The sequence below is a fragment of the Phascolarctos cinereus genome, unplaced genomic scaffold (assembly GCF_003287225.1).
Source record: "Phascolarctos cinereus isolate Bilbo 61053 unplaced genomic scaffold, phaCin_HiC Scaffold_5;HRSCAF=322, whole genome shotgun sequence".
Lineage (NCBI taxonomy): Eukaryota > Metazoa > Chordata > Mammalia > Diprotodontia > Phascolarctidae > Phascolarctos > Phascolarctos cinereus.
The window spans coordinates 166,722,442-166,738,128 of record NW_027555958.1 but is presented as its reverse complement, the minus strand read 5'-3'; the positions used below and the strand labels follow the sequence as shown (position 1 = coordinate 166,738,128).

Below are 15,687 nucleotides of genomic sequence, written 5' to 3'. Positions count from 1 at the left end.
AAAAAGTAATGGGCTTCCTCCCCCCTCTAACACCAACATAGAGCTAGCCTTACAGGTGGGTGAAGCTAGAAAGCGGCTAGGATGTCGGGATATCAGGAAATTTCTTCCCTTCCCCCCCAATAAACAAACAAATAAAAAACCCCCAATACTAAATATGTTCCCTCCAGAATTTGACTGTTATTGATTCATTTCTGTGCATAAATAATTTCCCCCCATGATTCCTTTAGAAATGCAAATGCTCCTGGGAAAGTTAACACATTAGGTCATCAACACCTCAAAGTGAATTACTTTCCTCCCTGGCATTAGGGGAGGCCCTGGGAACTGGAAAAATAAGAGGGAGAGAAGGTGAGGGTGGGGAAAAGGAAGATAGAGGGACAGAAAAAGGAAGTGAAAGATGCTCCAAACAAGTTTTGCCCATTTCGCAATCTGTCCCTGGTCTGGCCCCAGCCATGAAGGATTGTGCCTTTGGCAACTGATACACTCATCTTGGCATTAGCCAAGCCCTGTGTGCCATACGAAGCTGTGCACCATGGAGTGCCACATAGTCTCCCTCTCCAGAATACATATGGACTTAAGGGTGTCCTTAGAGCCAACTTCAAGACAATTTATACTGTTATTTGTGCAGGGTAGGAGAAGAATGTTGTTTAATCAAGCCTAAAAAGGGCATCACTGTAACTTTAGTGGTGGAAGCCAAAGATAGGATCCCATAGGTTTTCTGTATTTAGTTTAATCAGCAAGAAATGGACTCTATCAGAATAAGCATAACTGAAAGATGGTTTGACTTACAGCACATCTAAGCCAGTGGCATAGTAGGATGAGCTGCCAGGCTATTTTTTTTTTCTGTATCAGTTTTTAAAAACACAAACCCTTAAAAGGAAATTTATTGAAGCCGATCTCTTACAGTTCTTGCAGGAGGGGACAAAAGGCCAGAGCAAAAGCATTCTTGGCATCTCAATACTACTTTTACACAGTGGAGGTCTACTTTCAAACGAATGATGTCCTGTGACATTGTTCTGTCTGAAGGTTGCTCTGGGCAACCATCTCACTAAAAGCCAGCATGGCTCAGGGCAGAGCAGTAGAAAAAAAACCGGATGATTCAGCAGCACCCTTGTGGCTCTGGATTTTGGTTTTCTGGGGCAGTATTGAGACATAGATTTCTTTCTTAGGAACTATGCAGGCTACAAATCACTGTGGACTTCCCTCACCCTTCTGTATTAGTACTAACTGCCACTTGCTGGGAATATGAAACAGAAAACTGGGTTCATTCTGGATGCTATTTATAAAGGACATTTTAGCTCCTTTCTTCTTGAAAGGCTCATGATACTCAACTTAAAACTTTTGAAGGTAAAACAAGTGAACAAGAAAATATATATTAGTAAGGAGAAATGGAAAAAGAGAGCAAAAATTCATATAGAGGCCAATAAGCTTAAGTGTATCCAGTGTAATTCTATTGCAGATAGGTCCTGGGGCCTGATTATTTGGTTTTCTTGTCTGCAGACAGCCTGAACTCCCAAACTAGCTTTCCTGCCTTTATTTCCTTACCTCCCACTTTCTGCTCTGCCCCTGGCAACCCCACCATTCTATGAGGTTACCAGCAGTTGCTCAACCTAGTGATGTTTTTTTCAATCTTCATTCCACTTGATCTCTCTGACAACTTCTGGCACAGCTGGCTATCCACTTATATACTCTCTCCTTCCTTTGCTTCTGTGACACTGTATTTACTTTCCTTCCTGCCTTTCTAACTTCTGTTTTGGGCCCCTTTGCTTGGTTGTGGCTGCCCTTCAAAGATCTGTCCTGGGATCTCTTCTTTTCTCTCTCTCTCCTCTTTCTCTTGGTTATCTCACCAGTTACCCTAGGATTCAACTATAATCTCTAGGTAGATGACTCTTTAATCTGTATACCCAATCTTAATCTCTCTCCTGAACTCTTGTCTAGCATCTTTACTTGGAAATACTATTGGTTTCTTAAATTCAACATGTCCGAATCAGAATTTCTTATCATCGCCCCTAAACCTGCTACTTCTTCCATACATCTCTCCTTCTAGAAGAGTGCCACTTATCATCTTCCCTTGCCTCTCACCAGTCACTCAATTTTACCGTCAAAGAATATATTCTTCCCTTTTCCTCACTGCTATATCCAGTCAGTGCCAAGTCTTAGTTCTATATCCACAACACTTCCCTACTCTATTCCCTTCATTCTACCCACACAGATAACATCTACTATAGTTAAGGCCCTGATCACCGATTGCCTAGATTATTGAAATAGACTCCTATTCCTTCTCTAATCCATTTTTCTCAGAGGTACCAAATCATTATTACTAAAGCACAGATCTGACCATGTCACTCTACTACTCAAAAAATCTTTAGCAAATCTCTATTGCTTCTAGGATACAATACAAACTCCTATTCCTGGCATTTAAATTCCTTCACAGTCTGGCTCCATTCTTGTAAGACATTTCATTTTCATTCTCTTCATACATTCTTCATTCTAGCCAAACTGGTCTACTAGCTTTTTCTCTGAACCCAAAACACCATCTCTCACCCCCATTTCCATATGACTTTTCAGGTTGTTCCCTGAGCCTAGAATACCCTTCCCACCCCCTAGAATCTCTAGGTTGCTTCAAACGTCAGCTTCAAGGCTACTTCCTGTGAGAAGTCCTCTCACCCCAGTTATCAGTGATCTCACTACCAAGCATATACTCCAAAATGTTCAGAACTAGAAAGTCCAGTATATGCCAAAATAATAATAGCAGCACTTCTGTGGTACCAAGAACTAGAAATAATGTAGTTGTCCATTGACCGAGCTATAAAGTAAGCTGAACAGACCATAGTGTATTAATATGATTTTATTATGCATTAAGGAATGATAAATATAAGGAATTCAGAGAAATATAGAAAAAAATTTACATCAAATAACATTGATTAAAATGAGGAGAGCCAGAAGAACATACACAGTGACTGCAACAATGGAAATGAAAATACCAGTAAAAGGAGATTGAATTCTGAGTAACTGAAAATGGGGGGGAAGGTCTCAGTCAATGACAATCTTACCCTTGTGGCAGTGCGGTAAGGGTTTACAAAGGTAAAATATATTGCTTTTATGGTCATTTTGTCAATTGTTTTTGCTTAACTAATTTTGTTTATTTTGGAAGGAGTTAGTTACAAGGGATAGTTCATATCCTATGACGTAAATAGGTTAGTACATCCAGAAATGACTAGTATGAAAACAAACAAAAAAATCAATAAAACACATTTTTTCAAAGAAAAAGTCTTCTAGCACATAGTCAAGGATTCACTGTTTTCAGAGCTATGACTAACTAATAACTGTCTTCTAGGGGCAAATCTGCTTATAGTGGGGAGTAGCTTGTGCTCTAGTGGTCTGCCTCCTTGTCCCTCACTCATGCTGTGACCGACCACTCTAGGGCTATGCTATACTTCTCCCTAGACTGAATATGATTCAGAGAAGCATAATCCCTTCACCCAGAGTGGCATAGGCCTTGTCCCAAGAGGGTATGGGGGCTTGATGTGCCTTCTCCCCCTGAGCGGAATGTGATAGGAAGCCCCAGAAAGTGATTTGGGGAACTGTACTCCCACTGGCCATTTGTCACTGTTCTATCAAGAAGTTATCCTTTTCTCTTGCTTTTTCAATGTGGGAAGAAGGAAAAAAACCAGGGTTATTTGATAAACAGTTGGATTTTGGCTTCTCTAGATGGTCTTGTCCTTTGGATGTCAGAAAAGAGCAGTATCATATTCCTACGTGCTAAATTCCTTTCCATCAATAACTTCTTCACAGATGTTGCTCTGCATGTTAAATCTATTATGTGTTTGTTTCCCTGAAGTAAAATAAAAAAGGAAGAGTCAGTTAGATATCAAACACTGTGGAAGGGCTCATAAGCTATCTGTGAAGCCAACTTTTAGTGATAGGTTTAAATTTGAAAACAGATTTTAATTGTATGTATTTGAAACTCATTTTAGATCTATTTCATTGTAAATAGCACTGCCCAACCTCTGATTTCAGTGTCTATTAAAGGATAAACAGGTCTTGTGCATATATGTTACCAAGAATCAGTCATATAGGTATATGTTTATGTATACAGCTGACTCTGAGCATATATTTGTTATGTTTTCATGCAAATACATGCTCATGCATGTATCAATATAACACAAAAGGAAGTATCTGCTGTAAGAATGCTTGAAAGCAAAAACTTCAGAGGAACTTAGACTGAGTGGAGGTTGTGCCTGTTGTCCATCTCCCATAATCAACACAAGAGCACAGCTGCAGTTGACCTGGGAACTGATTCTCCTTGGAAATGAGATCTGGGATTTCATTGCATTGCCATTGCAGCAACAAAGTAAGGCACAGAAGGGATGGAGCACATTTACCAGCTGTCCCTTGTGGTCCCGACCCTCTTTCACAAAACATGACTTAACTAAAGGCAATATTTAGAAAGGGACCCATATGCTTATTGACTGAAAGCTATAGTGGGCTGGGACTGTGTATGTTCCCCAACAATCCCCCATTGTGGTGCAATATCTGGTTTAATCCTGTTAACCGTCCTTCATTGTGCCTTGATATGCTGGATTCTCCTAATGCTTTTGCAGGCTGCTGAAAAGCCATTTGAAGTTGCTTATAATTATTTCCATTCATATTCTCATTGTAGACTTTGAAGTTTGTAAATCCCCCATTTACATTCTGAGCTCATTCTAAAATTGAAAATCAGTTTTGTTCTGTTATCTTGCATTTTCCTTTGTGGAGACTATTTTTTTTTGGTAAACATTAGGAAAGCCAACATTTTGCACACTCAATCAATAAAACCAAAATTATTTTACATTAAAGGAAAATGAATGGGCTCCTGCATTTATTTGGCATAACAGCAGGGATACCAACTTGACATTTTTCTGTACTTTCATATCTGAAATGAAAAATGAAGGGAGGAAGCAAGATCCTTCCTTCACACTGGCCTTGGAGTAATTTCTTCATCTTCCATCTTCTTTGCCACCACCCTAATCCAGAACATTTTAGTTTTTGCCTGAATAACTGCAATAGATTTAAACTGGCTTCCTTTTCCCTCCTGGATCTCTTCTCTAATCTCTCTGGCATTCTACTGCCTGATTGTTCTTAAAACGCAGCTTCCTTTAATTTTTTGAGGAGGGCAGACCTATGATTTCCATATGGGGAATTCTTGATATGGAAACTCCCCTCACTTCCTGCAACATATGGTAGTAGAGGTGAAAAGACACATAGCAAGCATGTATCAGAGGCAGAGTTGGAACCTAGGTCTTCCTGACTCCAAGACCAACCCTCCACCAATAAAACAGGCCATTCCCGACTCTAATTTTACATATGGAGAAACTGAAGCCCAAAGAGGCCACTTGGTTTGACTAAGAACCTATAATGGATCCCTGTTGCCGGTGACTTAGATGGAAAAAATCTCTGGTAAGAATCTGGGCCTTATTTCTTTGGGTTCTTACCAAATATATATGTTTTTACCAAAGGACTATAGCTTGTGTTAAAATATGAATTCCTTGGGGGCAACTAGGTGGCTCAGTGGATACAGCATTGACCCTGGAGTGAAGAGGACCTGAGTCTGGCCTCAGACACTACCTGGGTGACCCTGAGCAAGTCACTTAACCCTGATTGCCTCAAAATAAAATAATAATCATGTGAGCCCTTTGAGGTCAGGGACCATGTTTTGGCCTTTCTTTGTATCCCCAGCACTTAGCACAGTTCCTAGCATTCAGGGACTGCTTAATAAATACTGACTGACAGACTAATAATTTCTTCCTCTGTCAAATACTGATGCTATCACTGAAAGTTTGAAAGGAACAACTGAAGAGTTGTAACTACTAATTAATTAATTAATTGCTGAGGACCTATTATCATTTTTAAGGGCAGTAGTGATAACACGTGATCATTTACTCCAATACTCCAGACAAAGGAACTGCAAAGTTTGAAAAGAACTAATAAAGTCAGAACCTTCCAAACCTGTCTTGTCTTCTCTCCCTCTTTGTCCTTTCCATCTTTTCATATGCCCGTCCACATGTCTTTCTCTCTGTGTATATATTTCCCTTCATTGGTCATATTATAGAACCAAAATGTACAATATTTTAAATTATTGGTTATATGTACTAAGTCCTTCACTAATGTCCTAGTCTAATACCTCCCTGGGATGTGGTGACTGCCCTGAATGTGCCAATGGAATACAAGATCTGGCAAGTCTCACCAAGATGGAAAAATTCCAAATACCAGCCTGGGGGCATCTATTATCTAAGTATGACCCTAGATAAGTTTAGAAAAGGTCCATAACAATTCACAAAGATAATCTATTAAGGTCAAGGTTCTTAACCTTGGGCCTGTGAATAGGTTTCAGGGGGTCATGAACTTGGGTGGGAAAAACTTCATCTTTATTTTCCCTAATTCCTAACTAAAATTTAGCATTTCCTTCAATTATAAATGTAAGCAACAAATATTGCCCTGAGAAAGGGTCCACAAGTTTTACCAGATTGTCAAAGTGTTCCATTTCACATAAAAGGTGAAGAACCATCCTTGTATTAAGGTGAGGATGAAGTTGCAAACTATGTTATTATTCCATAACGACAGAATAATTGATATTTTGAAGAAGGGAAACATTTATCAGAAAAAGTTTCATATAAATAGACATAGCAGCCAAGGTCTACACTGGTTTAGAGAACAAATCACTTATAAAACATTAAATGAGAAAGTGGCAGAGGATGATAGAAGGTTAAAAACAATATAACCTCACAAAACACAAAAGTGGTTAGAGTTAAAATGAATGTACATATATAGGATTCTTAGCTTGAGACCAATCTAAACTCTCCTGATAGTATTTGTATATAAAACTGCAAGGGAAAGGGGGAGATGAACAACAAAGAAGTGTGAAATGTAACATTTGTTAGTGATAGTGGAACCACCACATCTGGACTCCATCAAATCTTTACCTAATGTGTTACTTGAGAAATTGTCAATGTCACTTCAAATGACAAAGTTGGGTAGAGATCGACCTTACCAAATGCATGGATTGTGACATAATATTAAAGTCAGGGATTGATTTTCAAGATGTTTCAAAGAGGGGAAAATTTCAAAAGAATAAAATAGATTATATATGATATTTCCCTTCCCCTAAAAAAAAAAGTTGCACCAAAACACATCAGAAATTACCTAACTGTATGCTTCCTTTCTCATCTATATAATATATATGTATGTCTGCATATACATACATACACATATACATATATATACATATATATACATATATATACATATATATACATATATACATATATATATATATATATATATATAAAATAAAAACATTAAGAGGAGTAGGAATGCTTTTAAGGATACTTTTCTACAGCTGAAGACATATTCATAGACAAGCAATTGACTTAAAAGCATAGAAAATAGCAGTTTCTCTCATGTCTGTTCATTTAAAAATAATTATTTATTTTTAGTTTTCAACATTCACTTCCATAAGATTTTGAGTTCTAAATTTTCTCCTCATCTGTCCCCTTCCCTCCCCAAGACGGTGTGCAGTTTGATATAGGCTCTACATATACATTCATATTGAACCTATTTTCACATTAGTCATGTTGTAAAGAAGAATTAGAACCAATGGGAGAAACCAAGAGAAGAAACAAATTTAAAAAAAAGAGAGAAAGCAAATAATATGCTTTGACCTGAATTCAGACTCCATAGTTTTTTTTCTGGATGTGGAAAACATTTTCCATCATGAGTCCTTTGGAGTTGTCTTGGGTCCTTGCATTGCTGAGAAGAGCTAAGTCTATCAAAGTTGGTATAGTAGTGGTAGTTGGTGAGGAATAGGTATATTGCTAGTGGTGAGGAATGCTGATACAATCTTATATCAACATGAGATGAACAATAAAGACGTGGGCTATTTTCCTGGGGTTTGTATTTAAACCAATAGGGTTATCAATTTGAGATGTGACAAAGAGCCTTTTGAAACTTGTCAAATCTGATGACCCACGTTATTGAAGAAACCTAATAAGTAAGCTTTGACAAAGATTAGTAAGTCCTGGGCAAGAAACCAGAGTGACTTTAGGGGCACAGGTGTTTTTCTTCCTACTTCTAATTGAAGGTAGTAGCTTCAGAAGAAAAATACAAATTTGGGAGAAGATATAATTATGAAAGAGGCAGTGTGATCTAATGGATAAAGAGCCAGTCTCTAAGTCAGGAATATCTAGGTTCAAGTCCCACCTATAACACATATGGGCTATTTGACCCTGGACCCTGGACAAGTCATTTAATCACTTCAGTGTTCTGACCAACTTTCTAATGTTATAAATTGCAAAGAAGATTCCAATATGCACTGGCAGAGGATGTTTCCTACAATAATGAAATTTTAAGTACTGTCTCTCTCTATATATATATGTATGCTTTAAACAGAGTTATTAAAGAAGGAGCAGTTGGTTTCAGGAAGATATTTCCTCCAATGGTTTATTGGTATTAACATTATCCTTCTGTTTTGCGCATCAAAAACTCTAATCTTAAGCTATGTATCTTTGTTTTAATTTGCTGCAGTTTCTTTCGTTTCATTATTACTGTGAAATATAAGTTGTTAGAATCAGAGAGCATTCTAATTATCAGGGGGAACTCCGCCTGTCTTGTCCTCTCTCCAAGCAGAAGCGCTTATATATGAATAAATTGTCCCTGACAGATTTTGACCTAAAACGCAGAAAATAGATTATTGTCTTCTATACTGACCTGGCAAATATATATGGGCTATCTTCCCTACCCCATTTTCATTTTAAAGGTCTCATGATCAAATACAAAACATACTGTCTAACCTGCTTAAACCTTTTTCCTTTTTCTTCCTGAGCCTCATGGATCTCCTATGTATTTTTGGCTTTTCATATTTAAATATCTCCCCTGCATTCAAGGAAAAATAATTGAGCCTTCCATTCCAAGGAGATCAAAGACTTTAGTTAGTGAAACTTAAAATATTCTGAGCTGGTCAAAACTGATTTGAATGGTAGCTCTAGCCCCAGCTCACGGGATACATGAAAGTCTCCTGCTTAACTGATCCGAAGACCAGGCATTGCTGCTTCCCAGACTGGTACAATTAGTATTAAGTTTCCTGGGCTCCTCTCTCTCATTCCTTATTCTTATTAGGGAATTCAGAAAATACTCTGATTTCAGTGGTCCAAATTATTTCACTGCCATGCCTCACTGGTCATAGGGCAATCTTCTATTAGTTTCACTTCATCTCTTTGTCTAAAACTCTAAGTTGAGCCCTGAATGGGTTGGGACTTTTGAAACAGAGTGTGCATCTTTCTGTGTGTACAGTCACTATCCTGCCCATAGAGTGAGGGACTGTAGGGGGTGGGGTAGGGATCTACATAGTCTGTTCTCTGTTGACATAAGTTCTCTTCTCATGGAGAGAATATGTATGTGTGTACATATGTGTATATGTATATATACATATAATATATATACATGCGCATACATGCTTTCGCTCTCCCTCTTCCTCTCTCTCTCCTTCTCCCTGCAGATGTGGAAGTATCACTCTTTGGGAACAGTTCCCTCCCCTTTTGCCCTGCAAACATTAATTCTTAAGTTTTACAATAAAACTGAGGCCCTATTGTTTCCATGTTCTCCTCCTTTTTGTGCTGAGCACAAAATGATCTTAAACATAATCCATGGTCGTTAATTTTAGGATCTCATTTTGTATCTGCTCTTGAGAACAGCATATAAGCAGTAATGAGATACATTATTCTAGTAGGTGTTTTACTTTAATACAGTAGATTCAGTCACATAATAAGGTTAAGAGAAGAACTGTTCCAGATACCAAGAGCCATGATAGGTTTGAAGCACTACCTTGAACATGTTAGAAGCTATACAAGTTGGAATGCAGAAAGATACACAGTCAGTGGAGACAAAAGCCTCCTATTAAAAAATCTTTTGAGTCTTCAGTCCTTCAATCTCCTGAATAATAGTCAGAAAACTATGAAGATTAGTGAAGTTATCTAGGGTCAGCAAATTCTCATTAGAACAAAATTGGAACTTAAAAGTAACATTGCTGGTTGACTGATCAGCAGATAGTCTGATACCCTTAGCCACAGCTATTGAAAAACGGACATTCTGGGTCTATATTATGATTATTTCGATACAGTTAAAATTCTTATCCAAAGAGCGAATTTCTACTTTTTTGTTCAATTCAACAAATCTTATCAAGTACAATTGTCTTCATCTCTAAATTATTTATTAATTAATTTTTAGTTTTGATCATTCACTTTTATAAGATTTTGAGTTCTAAAGTTTTCCCCTTTCCTCTCCTCCCCCCTCCCCAAAACAGCATGCAATCTGATATAGGCTATACATATACAATCATATTAAACATATTTCCACATTAGTCATGTGAAAGAAGAACCAGAACAAAAGGGAAAAGCCACGAGAAAGAAAAAACAAACAACAAAAAAACAGAGAAAATAGTATGCTTCAATCTGCATTCAGACTCCATACTTCTTTCTCTGGATGTGGATAGCATTTTCTATCACGAGTCTCAGAATTGTCTTAGCTCATTGCATTGTGGAGAATAGCTAAGCCTATCAAAGTTGGTCATCGCATAATGTTGCTGTTACTGTGTACAATGTTTTCCTAATTCTGCTCACTTCACTCAGCATCAGTTCTTCGTCTCTAATTTTTGTGTACTTTGCAACTGGATGGCTGTAAAGGTCAGAAAGTCCACTGATTTCCAATTTCATTACAAATATTTGATGTTATTTGAGGAACGTTTATTTTGAATGGAGTAGGCTTTTTTGGGGACTTTATCTCTTATTCATCATACTTGTTTACCTGATCCCAATTATATTCTCTCCAGGATTTGAGTAGGGCCTTGTAAGTTGCTAAGTACTCCCTTAATGGGGTCATATGTGTGGAAGGTGCCTGAGAATTTTCAGGCACAACTGCAGGACCTTAAGTAGGTATTTCTGACTCATTATATAGATTGTCATTGATGAGTAATGTCACTGTGAATGGCTCTCAGCTTGTCCATAGAACCTTGTCCATAGAGAGCAAGCTCTCTCTCATTGGACTGCCTTATCCTGTTAGCCAATCTCGCTCATTAATGAGGACAGTAATGCCACTGGCTCTCTATTACTTTCAAGATCAAATATAAGCTTTTGCTCCTTCCTACTTTTCCAGCCTTCTTACACTTTATGTCCCTCCATAAGCTCCATGACCCAGCTATATTGGCCTACCCCATGTTCTTTGAACACAACACTTTATTTCCTCTTTCAACAGCAGTATTGATGACTGATAGCACATTGTTACCAAGTATTTCCGCAGTTTCTTTTTAACTGTTTTGGATTTTGCTTTTGCAGTAGAGCAACTTTCAATTCATCCTGAACCATTTTTACTATAACAAGATCATATTCATCATTACAGCATCTAGTCATTCGAATGAAATCAACCTGTTTACTAACAAAACCCCATCATGTATGCCGCTTTTTGATTGGTTTTAAACATTATTTATTATTGGGCTACTGAAAGAAAATTTTGTACTAACCAATTTTAGACTGCTGTAAAACCAATTCCTCATTTTAATCAAGCGTATTATCTTGCTCAGTAAGATTATCTCAAAACTGGAGCTGCCTTTGTAGAACAAGGCCTTCTTTTTAAAAAATGCATTATTATTTTTTGAAAACAAGGTCTTTTAAAGTAGCTAATAGAAACTAAAGAAGAAGCAAAAGTTAATAAATGTTCTGCCTGATGTTTGAAAAAGAAAAGGCAGCAGCCATGGCTATGGAGTCAGCCTAGGCATTGTGCCTTAATGACCTTGACATTTCCAGTATGGTGGTTTTTGGTGGCATTTCTGAGTGGCCTCTCTGTACAAGTTTCATAAATTCTATTTTTTAAAGGTGTCACAATTTATCTAATAATGCTTGCTATAGGTTCCATAAACAGGTTGACATTTATTTGACCTCAATGCCTTCTCAGTCCCTCATATACTGGCATGGCCTACATTTATGATAAGGACCTCCAAGAATTTTGTAAGGCTAGACTGGAACTGATCACAAGACATCAACAGAGAAAATTACAAATCTTGAAGAGGGGGCAGCTAGGTGGTGCAGTGGACAGAACAGCAGCCCTAAGTTCAAATCCACATACTAGCTGTGTGATCCTGAGCAAGTCACTTAACCCCAATTGTCTCAAAAACCCCCCAAAAACTTAAAGAGAAGATGGCAGTCACTTGAATAGGCAATACAGTTCAGATTTCTATGGAAAAAATCACTAAATTTATTATTCAGTATAAAATAGAATATTTCATTTTTATTATATTCCAAATTTTCCTAGTCCTTATGAACTGTATTTTTTAAGCTTTGCTCTCTGATAGGGTTTCCAGCTTTCTCATATCTGCAATATTGTTTATCAAAACCAAATTAACTCTTGACATACCAGAGTATTTATGTTTAAATACTTAGATAATCATTAACTAGCACAATAACATTTTATCTGTGTATCACAGAAAAATTTTCATATAACACAATTGTTCTGGTTTAATATTACATGTGCATCATGCAATATTAGATAGCTTTTTTCTTTTTCCTTTTTTTTTATCTTTTACAAAGAGATATTTACTTCAAAGTTGTAGCCAGAAGAAACAGAAACAAACAAACTTCCTGCAGTACATCAGGGGCACGTTTCCCCTTATGCTATCTCAGTCTCTGATGAAATAGTCTCAAAATTTAGCTCAATTCTTACATAGCATTGGTCTTACCAAATTCATGCCCAGATATGGTATTAATGACAGGTGAGCACTTATGCTGGGCTGGGCTTCTAAAGGTCAGTCCTGAAGATCACTTCTCGCTTCTTTGACGTTGATGTTATGTTGACTATAAAAATCTGACTTGGATTCCGACTCCTAGATTCTCATGGCTAAATGCCCTGTGATCAGAGATTATACTCCCTGCACCTAGAACAGAAAAGAATGAATGAAAAGGCTAAGGATCTAAACACATTTCTTAGGGTAGGAGGTAGATGATCCTGAGGCTTCTCTTACAATACAGTCTCTCATTGAGAAAGAGTCATCAACATGCCCTATGTGTCAATGAATCAAATGAAGGCTGTCATTCTCAAACACTAACAATACCACAGCTCTATTGCACTTTCCAAAATAACACTGCAAAAAAACTTATTAACATACTATTAGAATAAATCAATCTTAATAAAGCATAAAACTTTCCATCTGTCCAATAAAATGAGTCCAGTTACATTTATCTTTATTTGTATCAGTGGTGTCAAATTCAGATGGAGATGGATTCCTGCAGGCTGCATATTGACTTAGAAAAGCACAAATTAACATTATGTTTTATTTGATTTTTATTTATTTTGTTAAACCTTTCCCAATTACATTTTAATCTGGCTTGGGTTGCATTTGGGAATTTTATGGGCCCCACATGGCCCTTGAGGGGCAAGTTTGGCACCTTTGATTTATATGTAAAAAATTCCATGCATGTATCTTCTGCAATTTTGGCATTTGAAGATTTTTGAATTCAGAATTTTAATCTAATGGTTATCAAGGTGTGATCTCATTGCCTATAAATTACTATCTAGAATGTAGACCAACTATACCATATTGTTACCAATTAACTTATCAATCTCAATATGAACCTGTATTTTAAATTGCTTAATTCTAAAGCACAGTGGCTGACACATAGTAGGTCCTTAATAAATGTTTATTGATTGAGTGATTGATCAATTAAAGGTTGCTCCATGATTCCACTTACTTTTCTAAATCTACCAGAATAGCAGTATCTGTGAAATTAAGCTTGAGCACCATTGGCAATCTTAAATCTCTCCAACTTCCTAGGAAGGAATTATCTACCTAGAGAGGAAGTTTCTTTTCCCAGATAGTTCTGAAAGATAGATTTCTTGTGTCCTTTTCATTGGTCTGATGGGCTATTCTTTTATAGTCTGTCCTAGATTTTCATTGACCTTTTGGTTCTAGAATTCTATACAAAATCCATGTGAGTTCATGAGCCTTTATCAGTGATGGTCTCTACTTTCATCCCCCTTGGAAGTGAGTTTATAATAAGCATTTTCCTAAGTGGAGTTCATGGTTCTACACTTAAGTTCATGGTTCTCAATCACCTAGGCATCTTGCTTTTCTCTGTATATCTCTATGAGGTCTATTCCTTAAACTTTTGTTGCCATTTCTTTGATTTCAGACTTGCTCTGTCCTGCCCTGCTTTGCCCTTCCCTGCCCCACCTTACCTCAAATGGAGACATTGCTATTTATCCCTGTGGACATTCCTCAGAGCTCTGTACTGGACCCTTCTCATCTCTTTATAACACTTTTTTCTTGGTGACTGCATTAGCTGCCATGGCTTTAATTATAAATCTAGCCCCAGATTTCCCCCTGAGTTTCAGTACAAACTGGCTGCCTAGTAACTAAATACATCTAAAACTGAACTCATCTTTTCTACCATACCCTTCCCTCTTCTAAACTTTCCTATTTTTTTAATTAAACAATTTATTTTTAGTTTTCAACATTAACTTCCATAAGATTTTGAGTTTTAAATTTTCTTCCCCTCCCCTAGATGGTGTGCAATCTGATATAGGTCTACTTATACATTCATGTTAAGCATATTTTCACATCAGTCACGATGTAAAGAAGAATTAGAACCAATGGGAGGAACCACGAGAAAAAAAGAAACAAAACAAAACAACAAAAGGAGAGCAAATAGTATTTTCCATATGTATTTAGACTCCATAATTCCTTCTCTGGATGTGGATAACATTTTCCATCATGAGTCTTTTGGAGTTGTCTTAGATCCTTGCTTTGCTGAGAAGAGCTAAGTCTATCAAAGTCAGTCTTCACATGGTGTGGCTATTATTGTGTACAATGTTCTCCTGGTTCTGCTCACTTCACTCAGTATCAGTTCACATATGTCTTTCCAGGTTTTTCTGAAGTCCGCCTGCTCATCATTTCTTATAGCACAATAATATTCCATTACATTCATACACCACAACTTGTTCAGCCATTCTCCAATTGATGGGCATCCCCTCAATTTCCGATTCTTTGTCACTACAAAAAGCTGCTATGAATATTTTTGTACATGTGGGCCTTTTTCCCATTTTTATGGTCTCTTTTGGGTACAGACCTAGAAGTGGTATTGCTGGGTCAAAGAGTATGCACAATTTTATAGCCCTTTAGGCATAGTTCCAAATTGCTCTCCAGAATGGTTGGATCAGTTCACAACTCCCAAATTTTCTGATTTCTGTCAAAGATATCACTATCTGTCCATTGTTTCAGGTTTATACTACTCTAGATAATTGTACACGCAATGGCCAAAATAATTTTCCTTAAGCATGGATCTGTTCATGTGAAGGAAAGAAAATGGAAAGAAGCATAGTGGGCATAAGTAGGCTGCAAAATATTAACAACACTATTTTCTTACAAGGATTGTCATAAAATGCATTATCAATGACATGTCTGAATCTAAAATGAAGTGGACCAGTTATGTAGTGAGAATGAGAGATACCAGATGAAAAGTCTGATTGTTACCTGGTATTCATGAAATAGTAAAGAACCAGAGGAAGATCTGCAGTGCATAAAATGGATGCTTTTCGCATATTTATGGCAAGACATGAACAAAAGTTGCACATAACAAGAGAATGTCAAAGGGTTGTCATCTGAACCAGTAA

General features: G+C 37.2%; 1 long non-coding RNA gene across 1 annotated transcript in view; it reads right to left on the bottom strand.

Moving 5' to 3' along the window:
* Positions 1-2,859: 2,859 nt before the first annotated feature.
* Positions 2,860-15,687, bottom strand: part of LOC110216472 (uncharacterized) — a 33,155-nt gene continuing 20,327 nt past the window's right edge. The window contains exons 2-3 of the long non-coding RNA XR_002326785.2: positions 12,758-12,952; positions 2,860-3,832 (exon numbers count right to left, since the gene is read on the bottom strand). This is a non-coding gene — a long non-coding RNA (uncharacterized LOC110216472). The remainder of the gene's footprint in view (positions 3,833-12,757; positions 12,953-15,687) is intronic.